Genomic DNA, 23007 nt, shown 5'->3' with positions numbered 1-23007 from the left:
GTCAAGGTGCAATTTTACCCCTATCCTCCCTGACTTACAGGACAGCTGTCACTTCTAGACATGTTTATTTAGAATGAAATGTGCCTGCAGAGAGCATATCATTGCCCTCTCTTTGAAAAAAATAATATAATCCAAACAGTGTCCTTACCGATTGCATCATTAGGGCAAGTTATGCATGTTCGAAATTAGACTGACTCATCACCTGGACATAAAGCCAAAAATTCATCTGGAAGCAAAATTGCTACGTGTGGTCAAAGAGACTCCTCCTAAGAAAACAGCGAGCATCAGTGCTTTCAGTCAGCTGTCAAGTAAGGGTTGACTGTGACATTGTCAGCTGCAAAGTCAAGAAAAGAGGATGTTGGGTCAACAGATAGGGTCTGACACTGTACTTCTCTTTACTGAGAACTTAAAGGACATCCCACATAATGATACGTTTGCTCCTACGGTCATTATTTCACAGCTGCTGTTCCAGGAGAAGACTGACAGCGATTATTCATGACTGGAATATAATATGATTCAGATGGAATGATGCTTTTTTTTTACCAAGAGACAGCTGGTTTAAATCATTTTCTTAAGAGGGTAAAGGTTTTATTTAAGATAATTAAGATAATCATATACTGGCTAGAGCAATAGTTAGGTCATATGGGTTAAAGTGGGTAGTAGGGCAGTATGGAGAAATAACTCACTTTGAAATGAGTTGCATAATAACTTCTGGCATGTGCTGCATTGGATTTTCTTTGTGGGCAGACTGTGGGCAGCTAACTTGTGTTTAGGCTGCTGCTGGTTCTATGTGAATTTAGTCAACAACAATCAGCAATATATAAGTAGTATAATAGCCGAGTCAGCTATCCAGCCACTAAAAGATAGACATCATTGTATATATACTGCCATATGTACCATCATTCTGTGTCATAATAGGCTACATCCTCTTCCAAACCATTTCACTATAAGGTTTCTGCTCACACATTTTATTACTATCATGACTGTGCATGTCATTCTTCTGACATTTGGAATATTTCATAGAGAGGCAACATTGTGAACCATCGCCCTCCTCATTGTTATGATTAACGTTTGAGCTAAAATATACTGAGTGCAGACTTGAAAAGCATGACATGGAATAAAAGCAACAAAAGGTAATATGCCGGCTTGTACACATACACAAGAGACATGAGAGGTAAGAAGGAAATGTTTCCTGCCTTTTCCATAGCCTACATAAGGACTCAAAGTGCGCAACAAAACACGATAAATCATATTGTCGGTCTGCACATTAAGATGAATAACTATTTTAAATTGTTTACTTAAAACAATTTAAGTGTTACTAAAAAACCCAGTGTTTCTTCCCATTTATTTTGTTAAATCTATTAAAATTTCCAACAATAAAACTGTTTGAAAGGTACAAAATAGTGTTTTTACACCAAGAAGGTGATCCTCAAAGAGGTATTAGCTGAAAATGTGGCATAGCTCACCATGATGTGTCCTTAAAAATGGGATGAAGTGGGGTGCCAGCTATCTTAGTGGGTGAGACAACAATATGCGGTGGCCCGGGTTTGTGGATGACCCACGGACGGCCCTTTGAAGAAAGAGAAGGGGAAGAATTGCATGACATGTGTCTTTTCCTTCTCTCTCATCCCATTTTCCTGTCTATCTTCACTGCGCTACTATTGAATAAAGGCAAAAAAAAAAACAACAGGATGAAACTGCACAAGTACTCAGCAGATGAAGAAGTGGTAGGCCTAAAAAAACAAAAACATTTCTCTGTACTGGAGGAACAGTATCTGAAAATCATATTTTTAAGGAATAGGGGGAAAATTCAGCAAAGATCTGACACAGGACCTGAGAGATGCATCTGGCCCTTGACTTGAGTCCATGTGCCATCAGAACTGGCCTCAGTGGAAGGGTGGCTGTCAAGACGCCAAGAGTAACAGGGAGGAAAGGCTGGCGTATGCCAAATTACACAAGAACTGGACTTTAAATCTTATGAAGTGATCTAAATCTCAATTTGAAATTTTTTGTTCAAATCATGAACCATATGTACAGAGGAGGTTTGGAGAATTACAACAGTGAGTGTCTACAGCCATCTGTAAAACATAGTTTGTGACTGCATTTCAATCAGTGTTATTGAGAATTTTAAATAATAAAAGAATTATGAGTGCAGGTATTTGTTCATAAGCATAAGTGTGACAGATACAGAAAGATGACTTTTACGTACACAAATTGTAAGACTAGAGTGGTTAAAAATGTATTCATGTAACTTTAAAAAAAAAAAAACTAAATTCATTAATTTCTAAATAAACTGTGTATGTGTTGGGATGATGAACCAGGAAAAAATATGCAAATATGTAAAAAGTAAATAAAAAAAAAATTGCAATGTGGCTAATTTGATGCTGTCATATTCCAACAGCAAATTAAAATAGGATAGCTGTTTAATCCTTGTGCACACAGTTTGTCTTATTGTTTTAGGTGGTTGTTCACTTTGATTCACAGGGTCATGAGGAAATAAAAAAAAATAGAACAGGTATAACAGGACTATTTTCTTTAAATGAAAGCAAAAACAATATAAAAACATTTCTACATATACCAAGGTAATAAAAACAAGCCATTTCTCACTACCTTCTTTATTAGCAAGTCTTTAAGCATCAGTGCCATTTATTCTGATTTTAATTTGCAGCATTTGACACACATTTTCTATTTATTTATTTTTTTCAAAGATCCAGACACAGCAAATCTATTTTCCCCTCCCCCCTCCTTTTTAAACACTACTGTAATGAATTGGCATGAATGACAAGAAGGTAGTGTAGTGAAAAGCCTTTTTCTTGTCTCCATTAGCAGGTCCTGTGTTTCCACAGAGGCATCAAAGAGAGAGGAGCAGGAGAACGCAGGAGGGACAGGGGGGGAGGCAGGCTGCAAGCTTCAAGCTGCACACAGAGATAAAGACCAGACATATCTGTGTGTGTGTGTGTGTGTGTGTGTGTGTGTGTGTGTGTGTGTAAGGGATTAGGATGACTTTGACTGGCTCTGCTCCATTGTGACAGCGGCTTCTACGAAACTGCACACTGCCACATGATGGACATGGCTTGGAATTGCACAGATAATGTCTTCCTTTCTCTCTCCATCACGCTCTTTCTCCCTCTCTCCCTCCCTCTGGCTTGCGCTCTTGCTCTCCCCCCTCTTTCCCCTCTCTCAAATACACACACTATACACTGTATAGTGTGCGATGATGTCTTAGCCTCAGGACACTTGAGTTTTGTAAATTTGCGAGCCTGGAAAAACATGCCCTTCTCAGAACTGTGCAATCATATGCATTTGGTGATTTCTATCTGTTTTTGTTTTGTTATGTGCTCTAGATTTGTAAGTGCTGATGCGATAATAACCAGGGCAGAATGCACGCTAAACATTAGAGAAAATGTCATAAGGTCACTTTATGTGTATTTTAAACAGCTGAATGTCTTACTGAGTGAAGATGTTTTCACTACATTGCATCTGTACTCTGTGCTGCTGTGCTGGTGTTGTCCCTACAAGATCATAACACTCGGGCAAAAAGACCATAACAATAATAAAGCATCAGTATAACTAAAAGCTTACCACTAGAGTGGTAGAGTTTCATATTTTTTTAAAAAAATGCATGATGCAAACACTTTTAATTACCTGTTGTGTCCTTTGTACATATAATATATTGTTTTGCCTCAAATTACCTTGCTGTTAAAGGGTGCTGGAAAATAAACCTGCCTTGTCATCTAAATTGGGGTAGTCACAGAAAGTAAATAACAGATAAATATAGCTATCATGTCTAAAAAGCCAAAGATAAATCAGGGAACTCTACAGCATGGGCCTATCTTATCGCTATCTTATGAGTATGCATTGTCCCTCTGTCTCTTGGTACCGCGCTTGTGATGTCTAGTTTTAAAACAGCTGCTCCCTTGTCACACGAGGTCACCACAGCATATGGCTGTACATGTTTTATTTGGCAGTTTTGTGATGCCCTTCCTGGTGCCACTCCAAAAGGGATTTGTGTCTCCAGCTGGAATCAAACCTTTCACTTGGCAAGCAAATGTGTAAACCACTACACTATGGAGCCACACTTTAGGAAAGCTACAGTAGCAGTGGCCAAAATGCTTAGCTAAAAGATTTGGAAATGGCAGATGTTACACTGATCTTTTACGTGCGGTCTAGGATTATAGTCTATGGTGCAGTAAAATGTGCACAGAGATGAGGTCTCAGCAGATACATGGGTTAAAAACAGGGAGACTGCGGTTCGTCTTGTTTGAAACCAAAAGTTAATAAGGCAAGCATCTCTTTTCCCTGACATGACAGCAACTTAACTAAAACTAAAACTAGCAAAACTATTTATGGCAATATCAGGTTGTGCAAAACTATATGCAGGAGAGAGTGAAGGAGCAAGAGGGGACAAAAAAGGGGGCCAGAGAGAGGTAAACTAAGGAAAGACTAAATAACCCTGTAGGGAAAAAACACAAAAAAGCAAAAGGAATAATCGTGACCATGTAAAAACATCAATAAGTAAGGAAAAAAGTAAATCCCTTTTGCCTTTTTTTGAGTACAACAGCATTAGGCATTACTCTACATCCTGCTTTAGGACTTTTCTTTTTTTTTTCATTGGTGTAAATGACATAAGCTCATTTCTCTGGTCAGAGTTTTAATATTTGACTAAAACTCCTGCTAAGTCCTGCCATGCCTGACCATCCTAATTAGCTTCATCACTAAATGAAATCAGCAGTGACACACACTGTAATAATTCGGCAGCATATACCATGGAGCTGCAGGGAGGAGCTGCATGGTTGCACAAGTAAAGTATATTTGCCTTTTCCATTTAGTTTCCCCTCATAAATGAGGTGGTTTTCCAAACAAAGTAGGTTAAATGTAGCTTCAGGAGGTTACCAATGAATGATCGTGTTGTTTGAGTCATATGTTATGAAGAACAAGCTCTAAATGCCAACATTACCATAAGGTAAAACATTTGCTGCTTTAATATAGAATTACAAGACTTGAATTTAGCAGATTGTTCCAAATCGCTGTGTTCTTAGTTCAGCTTCTGCTTGTTTAGTGGTGTAAAACTGATCGTGTATTTGTTGACTAAATATTAAGATTTCATAGTTTTAAAAATTAGTCATTGAAATGACTTTTAATATACTTTCGTGTTGTTTACTTCTTTTTCGGGGGGGATAAAGCAAATCTTATGGTAATTGCAAATATCTTCTAGTGTTTCTAGTGTACTATATGTACTATATATATTACGTGCATGGTTACATCTAACAAACTGAGTTCTTGTAGCATTTTGTACCATGCCACTAAATGCCATGTCATTTAGTTGAGTGTTTAAGATAGGAGTCTTAAATCGATTTGTTGTTGGAGTCGGGCTCAAGTGGACATTAGAGGAACCACTTGGAGCTTTCAGTACTCTGTTACTGGCTTCATTTTTAAGCTCTAGAATTGGCCACTTAACTTAACTATCTGTTAGTATGCAGTGATAAACTTCACCGTGAATAAAAGGGATGTAAGGATGGTGTAATCATTTTTTATTCTAAATTAAATGTGGTTTTTGTCAGTTCATTGTAGGGACAACAATAACACAGAAACACTAAGCTTTGCATTTATTACATTTTACATTTATTTACTCTAACATAATTCAACACTATGTTTTTGATTTTTCAGTTAAATCATTCAGGCTCCAGTTGCTTAGTATATCTTAGTATGATCATCAAACAAAATATATGTTGCTGACCCCTGAGATAAACTCTTGCTAAATATGCTTCAGCTGCTAAAGCCTAGATACTGTTAATGCACTTGTGGACATTTGTTGTTGGTGTATGTGTATAAAGCATGACTCTGTGCCCTGATATGTTTGTCATGTATAAGTGTGTTTGATGTGTGAAGGCAGGGCTTTTTTCTGTGTCCAACGCAGTGCATTATTCTTCATTAGAAACAGATCAGTGACTCTGTCTATTCCAGGACTGCCCCTGGGTTCAAATCAATCCACCACCCGGACACCCACACAGAGACGCTCACTCATGCGCTCTTATACAAATTCACCATGTTTGTCTGAGACCATTAGAAATGAGTCTTGTCCATCAGCCAACATGGCTCAGTTTGTGTTCTGTGTATGAATAAATATATAACGTATTACAGCAAACAAATGCTCTAGTTATTTATCATAGTCTACCCTAATGCTTAACAGAGGAAAGTAAACAGACAACTCTGCCAGAATGGAAATTCCCAGTGCTGCAATGGTAAAAAAAATGCAAAAAGTTTTTGTTTTTTAAATAACTTTTAATAGGGCGTCCTGTAAGTAATTAAAGTTTGAACGTTATTTCGATTTTTGCTGAAAGGTTTTCAAAGGTGTAACTTTAATATCCTTGCCACATTTGGTCTTTTAATTAGCCTTTGTAGTGAATAACCTCAAAGGCAATTAGCCTCCCTCAAAAATATAAAGCACAACTGCAATTGATACACTTTTACAAATATATATTAACTTATCTGTGATTAAAACTCTCACATTTAGAATATCTTAATTAAAAACGTTCTGAAGCTCATGTACCCTAAAGATGTCACATCAGCCACTTCTCATGCAGGCCAGGTTTTCAGAGGTATCACTAGAGGAATATAAATTGAATTTCAGGATGGATTGAATTGCATGATTTGACTTAATATTGCCTACAGCCACACTGCTGGCTATTTGTTGGATGGAATTATCCAGTATGCTAACGTCTCACTTTTTTGTGCTTATTCAGGATGGATAAAGCCTCTGTTTGGCTTTTTTCATTATGTCAAAACTCATTAGTGTTGTGCATAACTTCATATAACTGTGGCTTTAGCTGATTGTTGTAGAAAAATATACATAAAGTATTATTTAAAATAACTAGTTTCATTTAAAAGGAGCACACAGTGTTACTTTAAACTGGGAACCAAATTTGAAGGGTATTACGTACCAGATTACTTTGACTGGCAGGTGAACAATGGATCCAGTTTACAGTGGTTGTCTGCATTTGCTAAGTCTGCACATGCATTTACAATTCCTTCACACAAAGACAAGAGGTGTATTTGACTTCTGTAGCCTCCACATTGTTGGCAAATTGGCACCACTGTAGAGAGAGCGACAGACAAAGAAAGACAGAAACAAGAGAATGTATGGAGAGAACAGATTACATAAGTCCTTCACCTCACATGCCTGACTATGTGACTGCAAAATGCCCAAGAGACTGAGGGATGGAGGAAGGCAGTGAGAGGAGAGGAGGTGGGGGAAGCGGAGTAAATTGGAGAAAATTAAGTGGAAGAGAGGAGGGATTTGAGAGAGAGAGAGAGAGAGAGAGAGAGAGAGGGATGGGGTGACGGCGAGGGAGGATGAGTGAGCCAGAGAGAGGGAAGCTGATGAGAGGTTTATAAAAAGGAAAGTGAAGATGATGTAGGGAGCATATGAAGTATGCTTCTGTCATTCTAGTAAATGCCAGTCGCCTCGCCTCAACAACAGCAAAAAGACTGCCGCTGAAGAGGGCTCTGATATGCAGCCTGACAAAGGCACTTATCAGATGCAGCACAGCTTGAAAAATGCTGACACGCTGACAAAATGTTGAAATCAAGTGAACTGGGAGGCAGATTGATGACCCTATTTAAATTGCCTGGCTGACAAAACATGACAGAAAATGTGTTTTGTAATCTTTTTTTTTTTTTTTCCTAATTGCTGCAGTTACCCTGAACATTTTAATTAGAAAAAACTATTTGGATGATGGGATGAAATAGTTTGGCATTAAAAAAACGTCTTTCTCCTTTTATGTTGTGAAGCATATTTTTGATCTATGTGTATCAGAAAAACATGGTTAAGTCCAGACATAATAAGTTAACGTACAGTAGTTTTCTTTAAAGAGATTAGGTTCACACAGCACTGCAGCTGTTACAAATCCAAATCGCTAAAGCCGTTAAGGATTAAGTGTCTTGCTCAAGGACACTTCAGAAGGACATGTGCTTTTTTTTCTTTCTTTATATATCCATATATATATACATATATATACACCCACTCTAATGGTGGAATGCAGCTAACTCAGGTACCTACATACAAGCTTAAAACATGTTTATTTGACTTAATTTGCAATTCATGCCACCTTACAGCTGCACAGTATAGTTCAGGGTTAACGCAGTACTTCTGTCTGTGTCTTACAACAGAATTCATTTATGAATCATGATAAATTCATGAAAGAATTTTCTCAGGGTCAAATGATGTTTTGTTTTGTATTTTTATTAGTTTATTCCTATTAAAGGTAAAGTGAATCATTTATAATTTAGGACCTGTTCAACAAATCCAATAATTTGAAGATGTACGTTTGGCTTTGGGATCATTTTTGAATACACTGCATACGTCACAGCCCCATTAAAATACTGCGAAATTATTTACAACACCACGTGCAGGGTGTAAGTTACAGTCAGGTGGTTCTGTTTTTTGAGAAAGTGCCTTAAATTACAGCGCATTGCATTTACTCAAAGGTAACATTTGCTGCAATATGATAATAGAAAGCTAAAACTCCCTGTCATAAGTAGTCATAAGTCATAAGTTAAGTACATGAATGAAAGCCCATTTTCATTATACAGTATGTGTAATATGGGCTTCATCTTTCTTACAAAGATAACAAATAGCTGTGATGCTGCTAGGCTGCTAGGGTTCATGTGAACCCTATGTTTAAGTTTTCAATCAATCCGTCTATTCCAGAAAATGTTGAAATACTGCACAAAAAATAATTTGCAAACAAATTGACAGAAGTGTAGGAATAGCTTCAGTGGGGCTGGAAAGAGGGATTCAAGAGAAGGAACGAAGGAAGTAGTGTGGGGAGTAAATAAAGGTCAACAACAGTTCCTGCATTACACTGTTTCAGTGTAATGATTCATCACTGACATTTCAATCTCTATAAAACTGAACTGAATTTTAAAAAAACGAAGGGAAAAAAAAAAAGCTCCTAAATCCTCTGCTGCTCAGATGCCATTTCGACCGCGTTTTTAGGTTCAGCTATTTGTTTACCGTAGAGTGTTGACATTTGCACCTGATGGTTTTGTGTACCTTATGCCAAACAAAGGTTACAAAGTCAACTTGGAGTTGCAAAGTCAACTCTGAGTAAAAGAGAGTGCAACTCATGTGTGAGTAGCTGAGATTTACTCATCAGTTGGTTCGTTTACAGTGAGTGACTGAGTGATGCTATCTAACTGTTCTGAGACTTACCACATTTACAAAAGCTTTACTAAAGCTTGTATTGATTCCGGCCACTGAAAAGACATTTTTGGGGGTGTTTTCTTGCACTATGAGCATTTCAGAGCTATATAATGGATGACATACCCTACATGAGAGTTGCTTCTATTTCAGCAGGTACAGAGTTAACCAGAAGATGTCACTGTTGACCTAAAAAAAACACAGCATAGTGCTCTTAGACACTTGCAATATTCCTTTTACCTTAAAGAAAATAGCTAAACGTAAAGGGTGTTGATAATCTCAGTATCAGTGATCAGACCCTATCACGGGGACAAAGACCTACATTTAAGGAAATGATTTATAGGACTGTGGCTTTAATAACAAATCTAATGTCTGTGGCCTCTGATTGATTTCCATCAGAACCATCTGCTTCGTTTTACAAATATTATGACCCCACACAACAATGCACTGTAATTGGCACTGTAATTATGGATCATTATGGGTTGCCATAGTACGGAGTGACGTTAATGAAATTAGCAAGACCTGTGACGTACTCATTATAAGCCACTTGCTGTTGTACAGCAAGTAGAGTGAAGGTTCAACACCACATGCCGAAGTGGCTGGACAGTGTGTGTGTGTGTGTGTGTGTGTGTGTGTGTAGAATCACAGTGGTTTAGAAGGGTATATATAAGTGCAGCCTCTACTCATTCATACATACAGCTCGATACACACACATTCTCCTATTCACTATGCATGTACTGACACTAGACGCACACACTTACACACACACACACACACACACACACACACACACACACACACACACACACACACACAGAGGAAAGAAATGTGATTGCTCATACACAGCTATGCACTATAAATAGAAAATCTTAATTGATGTACATTCTACATCATTATCTGCATAATTTTAAAAATAATTATATGAAATACTTGTCAGCTCATTGGCCCCATAGCTATCACAGCACTGTCCTTTATCTGTGTTCATTTTTACTTTGTATCCTGAGTAGTTTTTTCAGTCTGTAAACAATGGCAGGCTTCCTTTTTCATGAATAAATTCAATCCCTCCACTTTCTGAACGCAGAGCAGAGTTACTTGACTGTTTATTTGGCATTTATTGAATGATGGTATTTTCCCAAAGGAGTCCAAAAGTTCAATATCTGGAAGTCATAGGGTGGCAGAGACAGCTCTGTCATAACTGTTGCTTCTTTCTTAGCATTTATTTTAGGCTGCCATTACTTTGATGTCTTATCCTCTCCAGAAACCACACACACACACACACACACACACACACACACACACACACACACACACACACACACACACACACCTGATGATTTTGTTTACTATACTTTTCTTTTTCCTCTCACTCTTGTTTTTTACCCTTTCACTCCACTCTCCCACCCTTGCTTCCTTCCTCTCTTTCTTTTTCCCACCTTCTAACCCGACCATGTCGGGTGACAGCAGGGTCACTTTTACTTTCCTGAAAAAATAAATAAATAAAATGACTTTGTTGGTGCATCCAGTGGTGTAAAGAGGCCAGCTTGGAGTTACTTACTAGTTCATTTCTATACATCTGCTGCTTGCACAGGTGTAACACAAAGTATAGCTTGTGAATTAAAGGTCCTGCACACCCACGCAGGTGTTTACGTTTCACTCTGTTTTCATTAGACGTAACGTTGGTTTCTATTATACAACAGCTACAAATCCATTTTTACATAACAAATGCAGATGGCTTCACCAGCTGTGTAACAGTTCACACTTCATAAATGTACATAACAATGATCCTGAGCCTCTTTTAATGGTTTAGACCTGTATCATCCTGATGGTACAATCACGGCTGCAACTATTGTGTGTGGAAAATGTGTATTTCTCATTAATTTTGACCCCTTCTGAACTTAAGCAGAGTTGTGACAGGGGTTTGCTAGTGTCACCGAAATCCAGACAATAGAAAGGACTAATTGTGTCTCACCCTGACAAGAGAGTGACCCAGCAGTGAGCGAGGATGTCAAGTCAAGTCAAGTCAAGTTTATTTATAGAGCACATTTAAAAACAACCAAGGCTGACCAAAGTGCTGTACAGTAAATACAGATAAAAATACAATAGAACACAATTTCGTAATAACACCTCGCTGATAAAAATAAAATAAAAATATATAAAACAAATAAATTAAACCTTTCTAAAAGCCAATGAAAAGAGGTGAGTTTTAAGAGCGGTTTTAAAAGTTTCTAGGCTTTTGGAGAGTCTGACGTGAGGAGGTAAACTGTTCCACAGTCTGGGTGCAGACTATGGAACAGGATGGAGTGATTGAGACTCATCACTATGTGCCCACACAGTCCCCAAGGACAGGTCTGACTGATCAAGAATAAATGTAAACTTCTGCATACGTATAGAAATGATGTTCTATACGTACTCAAATTAAATATGCTTAAATATTAACCATTAACTCAAATTAATGGTATATGACAAAATCATGATGATTTACAGTTGTTCTGACCTTCTTACTACATGGCAAATCTGCTTTGCAAACACTGTGCATGTTTATTGTGCATCTGGGGTTTCAAAAAGGATTGATGTGGGTAGATTATTCTTAAAGTGTCCATATTATCCTGGCATGTATACTTGTTATAGTAATAAACAGCGTGATTACAGGAAACAGATAAATATTTCAAAATGCATTAAATTTCCAAACTAATGATGATCAATGATACACTAAAGTTTCGGAGTCATTAAATGTTTCTATGAGATTTTTTTTTACCATTTTGTTTATTAAAGGAAGGACAACTAATTGACCTGAACCTTAGACTCGGTCTGGTACTTAGGGCCCATTTGCAATCATGTCGTTCACAAACTATGACTACTGACGCAAAACTCTCAAGAGAGAAAAATGTGCTGACTTTGATATCACTATTTGGTATAGCGCTATGGCAACAATTTTTTCATAGATTTATAAACACAGTCAGCGTACAGATCGTGATTTGAAAATAGAAAAATAGACCACTGCTTCTACAAATGTGCCTAATAGTGAGGTCAGGGAGGAAATATCTATCTGAAAAGGCGAATTATCTGTACAAGATTGGCTGAAAGAAGCTCATTCTGATGAAATGTCTATCGAATCCATTAAAATGAAATCATTCTTTCAAATGAACCCACTCCAACCTCTAAATGTAGTGTTAAAAAGTCTTCATCCTGTCGTATAGGTAGTACTTCTCAGAATGGACAACCACCTCAGCTCCTCATGCCTTTGCTGGGAAGAATCAGAATTTATTTTTTTTATTGCATTTTAATTGAAATAATCTGGAGCTCTTTGGAGGTGTGATGTACCAAGGGAAATACCAGAATGTTTAAGCTTCACAGTGAGAGCATCTATTGGGTTTGTGATGCTTTTTGGATTTTTACCAGCATGATTTGGATCCACTTGCTGCCTTTGATGAAGGAGGCATATGGCCTTCAAAGTCAACAGATCTCAGTCCAATTGAACACATGAGGAGATTTGGACAGATGTTAGACGGCTCTCTCTATCATCGTGATAATCCTTCTGTTAGAGTTCCAGACAGACTCATAGCTGTTCTGTTCAAAACGTAGACATTATCAGGGGCTGTGTCTGCCACCCAGTGTTTAGTTTACATTCTTGATCTTCTTATGTAAGATTACAATAATGTTAAGTTCTTGTGTTAGTGTTCAGTTAGGGTTTAGTTGAGTGTTATTCTAGTTTATGCTTGTCCCCGTATTCATGAGTCTTTTCCTGTCTTTTGTCTAGTCTGTTTTGTGCTCTACGTTGAACGTTTAACTTATGGCTGTGCCTTCATCTTCCTTATCTGTTCCCATTTGCCTTTCTTTGTGCTCCATGTCTCCCCAATCTGTCCCCAGGTATTTCCATTTCCCACATTTCCCTTCTGTGTATTTAAGTCCTCTGTCTTCCTCTCTTCAGTGTCGGGTCATCTGTTTTTCTCCCTCCACGTCACATCAGGTTACCCCATGTCCATGTTTCATTTTCATGCTTTTTCGTCACAGTTTCTCGCATGCACCTGCTCGGATTCATGTTCATGTTTTTCTTGTCATAGTTGTCAGAGTCATTCCTAGTTATTCCCAGTATAGGTTTTAGTTTTTGCCTCTGTTCCCTGTGCCATGTTTTGTGCTCATGTGTTCATCTCAATAAAATGTTGAGCATGGGGTAGGGATTAATAAGTATGTTATACTTCTTCCTACTCCATTTCAGACCTAATAATTGTCATTTCATGTCATTTAGATTTTGTTTTATTTTATTTTATTTTTTGTTTTATCTGAGCACATACGTGTGTGTGTGTATTTACATATATATTCGTATTTGTAAATGCAAGTATCTGTAGTTGTGTATATATTGGGGTTTTTTTCTGTATATGTCTGAAATAAAGATACAATACAATACAATACAATACAATACAATACAATGTTTTTTCAGCTTAATAAATGGTTCGCTTTTTGTTAAGATTCAGTTCCATCTCTCCCTTGTCTGCTTTTAGGTTCATATTGCAAACTCATCTGCCATCCCAGCTGTGATAGACATTAGTAATGTAGACATCAGCAACAGGAACAACCGTCAGGCAACCCAAATAACTTAAGCAGAAATGTTTTATATAGGAACTTGAACTCAAGAAGAACTAGAGCCAAAAAAGGTATTGACAGTACCTGGATTTATCTTCTACTTCCTGATATGAAGCTTTTGGGGGAATTGCGCATTTCTGGAATGGATACTTCCTAAGGACAGGATCTGACAAGTGTAAAGACTATATGACTCCACTCTGGTCAGTTAAACAATTTATCCGTTAGTTCTGGGTAAAAATCCCACTCTTGCAGTGGTGAGTCATTCATTGCTGTGGGTGGATGTGAGACAGCTGGTGAGTGTATACCAGGTCAGCGGTAGATACAAGCAGCCTACCTATATGTAACTCTTGTCAATCTGGAAAAAATATATATATTTATAAAATAAGAAAAAATGAAATCTTAAAACAACAGTATCAGTAGTTTTCCTGACCTCTGACTGGGTGGGCAGCCTGTAAGCCCACTCTTAAGTAATCTAACCAACACTTTCAAAAGTAAAAAGCCAATAAACAAGTTTTCCTCCTCAAGAAACACTGGCTTCTGAAGCAAGACAACCCAAGCAACGTGACAGACAGACAACTAGTGGGCAGCCAATGAGCTGAGCAGTTTCTTCCTCAGGTTAATTTCACAGCCCTCTGCTGCTTTCTCCTGCCCCGACAAACACATACCCTCACACCCCTACTTGGCTGTGACTTCTGCCCCGGTTAGCTGGAGAAAAACACTAAACCCCACTGGCCCTGATGGCATCACAGTTCTTGAACTGTGTAGTTCCTGCACTTGAAGGGTGACACCATCGGAGCGTAACAACTATGGACCAATATGGACCAATATATACCAATATGGACGAAGGTATACTGAAAAAAAATATACCTATTAAATTAACATAATGTAAATTGACTTTGTACAATAAAGTTATGTTTAATCAGCATCAGTTTCCTGTGTTATAATTGCAGAATTTTTATTTTTACATTAACATGACTGTAAAATATTGTTTTTGTGAATTTGATTCATGTCTTTATGGTGATGTCATGTTAATATCAGATGAAATGATCATGCTTATATTTAAACTTTTTATATGAAGTGTATGTACTTACCTTATGTTAAGCTAACCTAATTATTTCATTTTAATAATTCTATTATGTATTCTGTCATTATATCAACGAAACCACTGTTTAGTGACATGTTTTCAGAATTTGCTTAAGTATTATTAGAAACTACAGTCTTGTTTAACTAATGCTTCTACGTTACTAAATCTAAACACTTTTTGGGCAATAAACAAAAGGATACTGATCAAGTCAAGTACAGTGGGGCAAAAAAGTATTTAGTCAGCCACCGATTGTGCAAGTTCCCCCACTTAAAATGATGACAGAGGTCAGTAATTTGCACCAGAGGTACACTTCAACTGTGAGAGACAGAATGTGAAAAAAAAATCCATGAATCCACATGGTAGGATTTGTAAAGAATTTATTCGTAAATTACGGTGGAAAATAAGTATTTGGTCACCTCAAACAAGGAAAATCTCTGGCTCTCACAGACCTGTAACGTCTTCTGTAAGAAGCTTTTCTGTCCCCCACTCGTTACCTGTATGAATGGCACCTGTTTGAACTCATCATCTGTATAAAAGACACCTGTCCACAGCCTCAAACAGTCAGACTCCAAACTCCGCCATGGCCAAGACCAAAGAGCTTTCGAAGGACACCAGGAAAAGTATTGTAGACCTGCACCAGACTGGGAAGAGTGAATCTACAATAGGCAAGCAGCTTGGTGTGAAAAAATCAACTGTGGGAGCAATCATCAGAAAATGGAAGACATACAAGACCACTGATAATCTCCCTCGATCTGGGGCTCCACGCAAGATCTCATCCCGTGGGGTCAAAATGATCATGAAAAAGGTGAGCAAAGATCCCAGAACCACACGGGGGGACCTGGTGAATGACCTGCAGAGAGCTGGGACCAAAGTAACAAAGGTCACCATCAGTAACACACTACAACGGCAGGGAACCAAATCCCGCAGTGCCAGACGTGTTTCGCTGCTGAAGCCAGTGCATGTCCAGGCCTGTCTGAAGTTTGCCAGAGAGCACATGGATGATACAGCAGAGGATTGGGAGAATGTCATGTGGTCAGATGAAACCAAAGTAGAACTTTTTGGTATAAACTCAACTCGTCGTGTTTGGAGGAAGAAGAATACTGAGTTGCATCCCAAGAACACCATACCTACTGTGAAGCATGGGGGTGGAAACATCATGCTACGGGGCTGTTTTTCTGCCAAGGGGACAGGACGACTGATCCATGTTAAGGACAGAATGAATGGGGCCATGTATCGTGAGATTTTGAGCCAAAACCTCCTTCCATCAGTGAGAACTTTGAAGATGAAACGAGGCTGGGTCTTCCAACATGACAATGATCCAAAACACACCGCCCGGGCAACAAAGGAGTGGCTCCGTAAGAAGCATTTGAAAGTCCTGGAGTGGCCTAGCCAGTCTCCAGACCTCAACCCCATAGAAAATCTGTGGCGGGAGTTGAAAGTCCGTGTTGCTCGGCGACAGCCCCAAAACATCACTGCTCTCGAGAAGATCTGCATGGAGGAATGGGCCAAAATACCAGCTACTGTGTGTGCAAACCTGGTAAAGACCTATAGTAAACGTTTGACCTCTGTTATTGCCAACAAAGGTTATGTTACAAAGTATTGAGTTGTATTTTTGTTATTGACCAAATACTTATTTTCCACCCTGATTTACGAATAAATTCTTTACAAATCCTACCATGTGGATTCATGGATTTTTTTTTCACATTCTGTCTCTCACAGTTGAAGTGTACCTCTGGTGCAAATTACTGACCTCTGTCATCATTTTAGGTGGGGGAACTTGCACAATCGGTGGCTGACTAAATACTTTTTTGCCCCACTGTATATGTTTTCTCAGGAATGCACAGTTGAGTCATTTAATCACAAATCAGCACAGGCCTTTAGCTCAACCGTCAGAATCTGTCATTTGGGACAGCTATGATGTAAAAAAAAAAAAAGAAAAAAAAAAGAAGTCCAAGCATTGTATAGTTAATAGAAAAAAGTATAGCACTGCTGCTAGGGCTGTGCGATATGACAAAAATCTCATATCCCGATATAAGACATTTATCATCCTGGCAACGATATAAATCACAAAAATGTATTTTCTGTAAATTCTGTGAATCTTGGGCAGCTCGACTTGCATTTAGTTTTTCCAGCTGGGCGTCCTTTACCTGGATTTGAATGTTTTAACCGATGCATGAAACTATACATTTTTAGACATAAGTTGTAACGGCCACCATTTTCTTTCGAGTCTAAGTTTTATTTTTTAGCACATGACGGCTCTTTTTTGCTTCTCATCTGTAAACTCTCTGCATACTCTTTCACGTGATTCAGTTTATTTTGAAAAGTCTCAACAGGATCTTGAGCTTTATTGTGAAAGGTTTACGTGGAAAACAAACAAGCGGACAGCGGAGCCACGCGATAGTTTTACCGTCATTGTTGCTAACAACAACATGTAAAAACAGGCACTTGTCCCTCCATAGTGTGGTTATATTAAATATAAGAGAAAGAGAGAATTTAAGAAATTAATATAGCCACTACAGTGACCGTCAAAACGATGAAAAAATATTGCTGTAAACAGTTTATTTTACGACACCACGAAACAAACGATAGCATAATAGGAAACGATAGACGTTTTTATATCGTCATCCGATATATATCGTTATATCGAACAGCCCTAACTGCTGCAAAGTTCCATATGTGAGCACACACTAATAAAAGAACTTCATATGTCAAAAGACAAATAATTACAATTTCTGAATGGTACATAGTTGAGCATGTAGAATGCTTTCTAATATTAAATTCTTAGTCACCAAAATGAAGAAAATGTAATATTCATTCAACTTTCATGTTTTATCCACCAAATATAATGGGTTGTACCACAGAAATATCAATAGATTGTCATGTCCAAATAGAACAACATTCTGGTGTTTCTGGATGTTGCTCTAATTATAACTCTGACATATTTTTCCTTTTTAAGACCTGGGTCACTCCCATTTCAAATAATGCAATTTTCAGAGCATTTTCTGCTCCACTATCTTCAAATTGGCTGATTTGAGATTAAATGAACCAGTCAAAAAAAACTGGAATTGCAATTGCAATTAAAAAAAGAAACATAACGCACAACTGAAAATTTCCAGTCAATATTATGTGTCCCTAAAGTGGATTTATGTAAAAAATAAAAAAAAAATAAAAAAACAGACTGTGAGATAAGGTCCTATGGCAACAGAAAATAAAATCAGTAAAACTGCTGGGCCTTACCATTCTCACTGTGGTCTGCTTAATGGGTCTTTAAAGGTGAAATAAAGTACAATGTCACAGCTGCGTTTCAAAAGCTTCAGCCCTGCATCAAATCGAAATGGAGGAATATATAAGACATATAAGATGGATTAAAATGTAATTTAGCTGAATGAGCTGAATTTCTCTGTCTATCAGTATCAACACACCGACTAGAATAATACTGCAAGTGAAGGCAAACAGCAGGAGTTGAAATGGAAGCGATTTTAGGACACTTAGGGGTCAAGTAGTCAAGTAGGTGCCCCTTTTGTCCTGCACTTCACCCACTCAGGAACAGTGCAGTAGTTTCAAATGGTCCAGCTATAAACAGAAGATAGTGGTAAGGCCATACTGTTTTTGTACATGACTAACACGTTCTGAGCAGAGGCGGAGGCAGACACCCGGGGCTTAGTCCTAAAGGGTAGTATGCATGTGGGATTTGGGGGGGGGTGTTTAGAAATGACTGAAAGATTAATAGGCTCTGTTTTGAGTTATGTTCAAAAAAGCATGACTTCATATAGGGAAAATAAATATCACATCTGCAGGACACCTTAAACTAGTTTTTAAATTAAGGCAAGGCAGAACAGGGCTGCATCAAGACACGCGGACTAAACCCCAATTCAACCAGACCCAGAACTGTTCCAGAATTAAAACAGGACTACAACAGTTCAAAATCAGGACTACTTAGGACTTAACCAAGACAGAACCAGAATCAGAACTAGATGATAGTAGCACTAAAAATCACCATAGACCTGCACTACACTTATTTTTTTATTCTACCAAAGTACACTATTTCGATTCAGAAAAGTTTATATAATTATTTAGCCTTGTTGTGCAAACAAGCCTGCATAACTTAATAAATGTAGAATTTGAAAAATAACAAACCTAAAAAGAAACACTAGGTACGAGATACATGAGGACCTATGATACGGTGATACTTTGGGTAAACAACCATGTGACTAACATGTGTGTCTCACCTGCTCTTGTTCTCTCTCTGCTCCTCTCTCTCCCTCTTTGTGCTGACAATCATCAAATATACAGTTGAAACCAGATATTTACATACTCTTCAGAAAACACACTTTTTTAAATGTAATATCAAATCAGACTAAATGTTTATTTTTTTAGATTGATAAATAAAAAAACATATTTGTTAACTTTAAGAGTAAAGAGAGAAACTATCTGTATTTCTTAATTGTAAATGGCACCAAATTGCATTCAAAATTGAGCCACACTTATGGAGCTCCACAATTCTTTTCCTGGTGTTTTGGTTGACATCTCTCGATTTTCCCATGTTAAAGAAACAGGCTCTGTGTTTTTCCTTATATGCATCCACAGGTGTGCCACCAATTTACTCACATGGACTCTACTAACCTATCAGAAGCTTCTTCAGCTCAGAATGGAATCGTCTGGAGTTTTCTTATTAATTACCAATAAACTTAATGTATATGTACTCCTAAATTTGATGAAAGTGATAATAAATAGACAGCTCTGTCTCTCTTTATTCTGACATTTAACTAATTCAAAAGATATTTCAATATTGATTTATCCAAAACAAAACAAGTTTACTCTAAATTGATGTTGTACAGTAAAAAAATGTTCTTGTGTTTTCCATAAAGTGTATGTAAATATCCGGTTTAAACTGTGAATATACTGCTGTGTATTGAAATTCCTCTTGTTTTGCATAGAAATATACTGAACAACATACAAAGCATAATATATAAAATACTACCAGAGTTTTTGTTTTGTTTTTTTGAAAGAAGCCCCTTATGTCCATTCTTGTATATCAGTACATTACTTAAACCGATTTATTTAGCCGTGGAGGGTAACAACTGAAAATATGAAATAAACACACATGTAAGCTAAGACTCTCTAAAGAAACAGCATTGTTGTTGTTCGGCTTTTCATTTCGCCATTTGTTGATTCACTTGAAGAGCAAGTAACGTAATAATGGGTCAAGTGATCAGTTTGATTTCAATCTTTCGTGATACACCATCATATTTACATTATTTGTACAGTACGAATGATTTGCTTTGGTACCTGGTCGAACTTCAGTTCTCCTCTGTCTGCCTGGCTGCATTTCTCCAACAGCGCACTCACAGGCAGCAGCTGCCCCGCCCCCTCGCTCAGTGGCTTAGTGCCTGAGCTCGGATCATACCAATATCAGGGGGGATTCACGCACAGTCGTAAATTCCCACAGTGTGCACTATGTGCTTCGAATATTGTGTGTCAGCCAGGCATCTAACTATGAAAAAATTACACTCCAAAAGACCCCGGGCTTCTGAAAAAACAACCCGGGCTTAAACCCAGTAAGCCCCCCCCCCGCTCCGCCACTGGTTCTGAGACAAGTCCAGGAGATCTGTGTAGAGTCAACCTACAGCAGATTTCTTACACAGTTTGCAGACACATAACTGCACATTTTGATCTGTTTAAAAGATTGAAAAAAAATCGCTTAAAGACTTTTTGTATACACTTCATTTTCACATTTAACTGTATTTTCATCTCCATTTACAGATGAGTGGGAGAGAGAAAATAAATACATTTGCCACATCATGGAGCATTTTTGAAAATAACAGATATGGGATATGCGCAGCTAAAATAAATGCAGTTTGAATACTCATCAGTACTAGAGAGCATTTGCAGAGACACTCAGAGTGAAGGGAAAACTGATTACTGTATTTCACAGGAGAAATATCAGATACCTGTAAAATATCAATTATGCATTATGCATTTCACCTCAGAGAGGATCAACATTCAGCACATTTCTTTCTTAACTGTGAAAAAAACAGACATCCAACCTGTTGGTGAAGCATGCAAGAAATAAAGTGGTTTGTTGTTTTTTTTTGTATGAGACAGCAAATCCATGTAGTATTTCAGATAATCAAAGTACATATGAATTTAAATTAATAACATAAACATGCCTATGCAAGACATTAATTATACAGTAGACCTTGGAATATTATTTATAATTACACAGATTTCTGTCAAAAATATACTTAAATTTCCAGAAATGTTCATGAAACACATAAATTATCCAGTTAAAAGAGCTTAAAAATACTCACCAAAGCACAGGACCTGAATCAAAGTAGAAGTCACTCTGCAGAAAAAAGATGTATCATCCAGATCAACACCAGGTATCTATACAGCAACAAAATGAGATGTTACATCTTTGTGTGTCCAAAAGCAGTAAGCACAGTCACCAGTCACTTGTTATTGTAATGAACTCATTTTTCTGTTTATTTGTTATTACTGGTTGATATGTCTCTCTGGATGTAACCTATGAAATATTTCGATCCAGTGAGCAATTTCCTCTTGTGAGTAATAGCATGTGAGAAATAACACACAGCCTCAGGCTCTGTAAAGTGCATGCCAAAAGGGACCTGAACAGGTGCAAGATTTTCTATAATGGGTTTCCATATTCTGTGCATGTGGTACAGCATGCTGTTTGCTGTTCCACAAACAAAAGCTGGGTCATCACTACAGTGTTTCTGTAGCTTCAAGCTTATTTCAGGGATTTTGGTATCACTGAAAAAGAGCTACTGTTTTGGGGTTTGTTTGTTTTTTATTAATCTTGGCCCAAGCCTGCAGAGGAAAACACCTTTTGACCCTCTGCTGTTTCCTTACAGTCCAAATCTAGGAGCAGTCATCAGCTGCTCATCTGCTGCAGAGAGCATTCCCATATGTGATAGCAACAACTACAGGGTGAGGATCACCTTCTTTGATTTCTCAAGTGCATTTAATACGATTGAGCCACTGCTACTGAGAGGGAAACTACAGGAAATGTCATTATACATGTCCAGCATCTCATGGATTACTGACAGACAGTTGGCAGTATGTGAGATTGGGCAGCACTCTATCTGATTTGGTGATGTGCAGTACAGGAGCTCCACTGGGGGGACTGTCCTGTCTCTGTCCTGTTCACCTTGTACCATGGCCCAATTCTAGGTCATGGCACCTACAAACATTTTGCAGTGGTTGGACCTGTTATTGATGGGCAAGGAGGGAGAGGACAGAGCACTAGGGAATTATTTTGTGGAGTAGTCTGGAGTGGTCTCCTCCTGAATGTAAAAATCACTGAGGTGGAAAGTGACTTTTGAAAGAAGAGGACAGCTGTTTTGTCTGTCCAGGGGCAGGGTGTTGATATGAAGGAGGCTGAACAAGTTGAACTGGAAGACCAACATAGAGGCTGCTGCAGAAAGTGGAAAAGTAGGATCTACTGCTTATGAAAAAGCTGAGATCCTTCAGCGTGTGCAGCAAAATGATGATTTTTGATCAGTCAGTTGTGGCATGTGCAGGGTGCTTTGCTGTGGTCTGACGGGGGAGCAGCATCAGAGCAGTCTGATTAGGAAGACTGCTCCATGAATCTGGCTTCAAACTTCAAACTGAAGTTGTGGAGAGGATAAATTGTTATTCATCAAAATCCTGACCACCCTCTGCATCATTTACTGGACAGTCAGCAGAAAATTGCACCGCAGCAATTTCCTAATGTTGTAAACCTGCTCAACATTTGGCAATAAACCCCTTTCTGATTCTGATTCTGATGCTGAAAACCTTCTCTAGCAGGCTGATTCAGCTCCAGTTCCACAAGGACAGATACAGGAAATGTTTCATACCACATCAGCCTCCATTATATATCTGTCTCGCAGACAGGTATCTGCAGGATAATATTATGATTATCGTCATTTTGTGCAGTAGATATTATTTGTCATCATTTCAACTGCTGTAATAAAAATTGACCTAAATATGGTCTATGTAAAGTATTTCTCCTGGTATTATCTTCTCATCTACTGCACAAAATTAGCTCTGATGACTCAAGTTGCCTACAAGTAGTCTCACTGCTTGTGCAACCCCCCACCACACACACATGTACTTAATAATACTAATACAACCC

At 38.0% G+C, this 23007-nt stretch overlaps 1 long non-coding RNA gene across 3 annotated transcripts in view; it reads right to left on the bottom strand.

The window, feature by feature from the left end:
• Nucleotides 1-20234, bottom strand: part of LOC309707532 — a 42004-nt gene extending 21770 nt beyond the window's left edge. Inside the window, exons 1-2 of one of the 3 annotated variants that reach the window (XR_014277003.1) lie at nucleotides 20157-20233; nucleotides 1467-1570 (exon numbers count right to left, since the gene is read on the bottom strand). This is a non-coding gene — a long non-coding RNA (uncharacterized lncRNA). Of the gene's footprint in view, nucleotides 1-1466; nucleotides 1571-18104; nucleotides 18187-20156 lie in introns of all 3 variants that reach the window. The other 2 variants (XR_014277004.1, XR_014277002.1) reach the window with 2 other exon arrangements.
• Between the last annotated feature and the right edge of the window lie 2773 nt (nucleotides 20235-23007).

This window comes from Aulonocara stuartgranti (assembly GCF_965226115.1).
Source record: "Aulonocara stuartgranti genome assembly, chromosome: 5".
NCBI classification, from domain to species: Eukaryota; Metazoa; Chordata; class Actinopteri; order Cichliformes; family Cichlidae; genus Aulonocara; species Aulonocara stuartgranti.
Note: the sequence above shows the minus strand (reverse complement) of the source record. Positions and strands in the feature narration are given on the sequence as shown.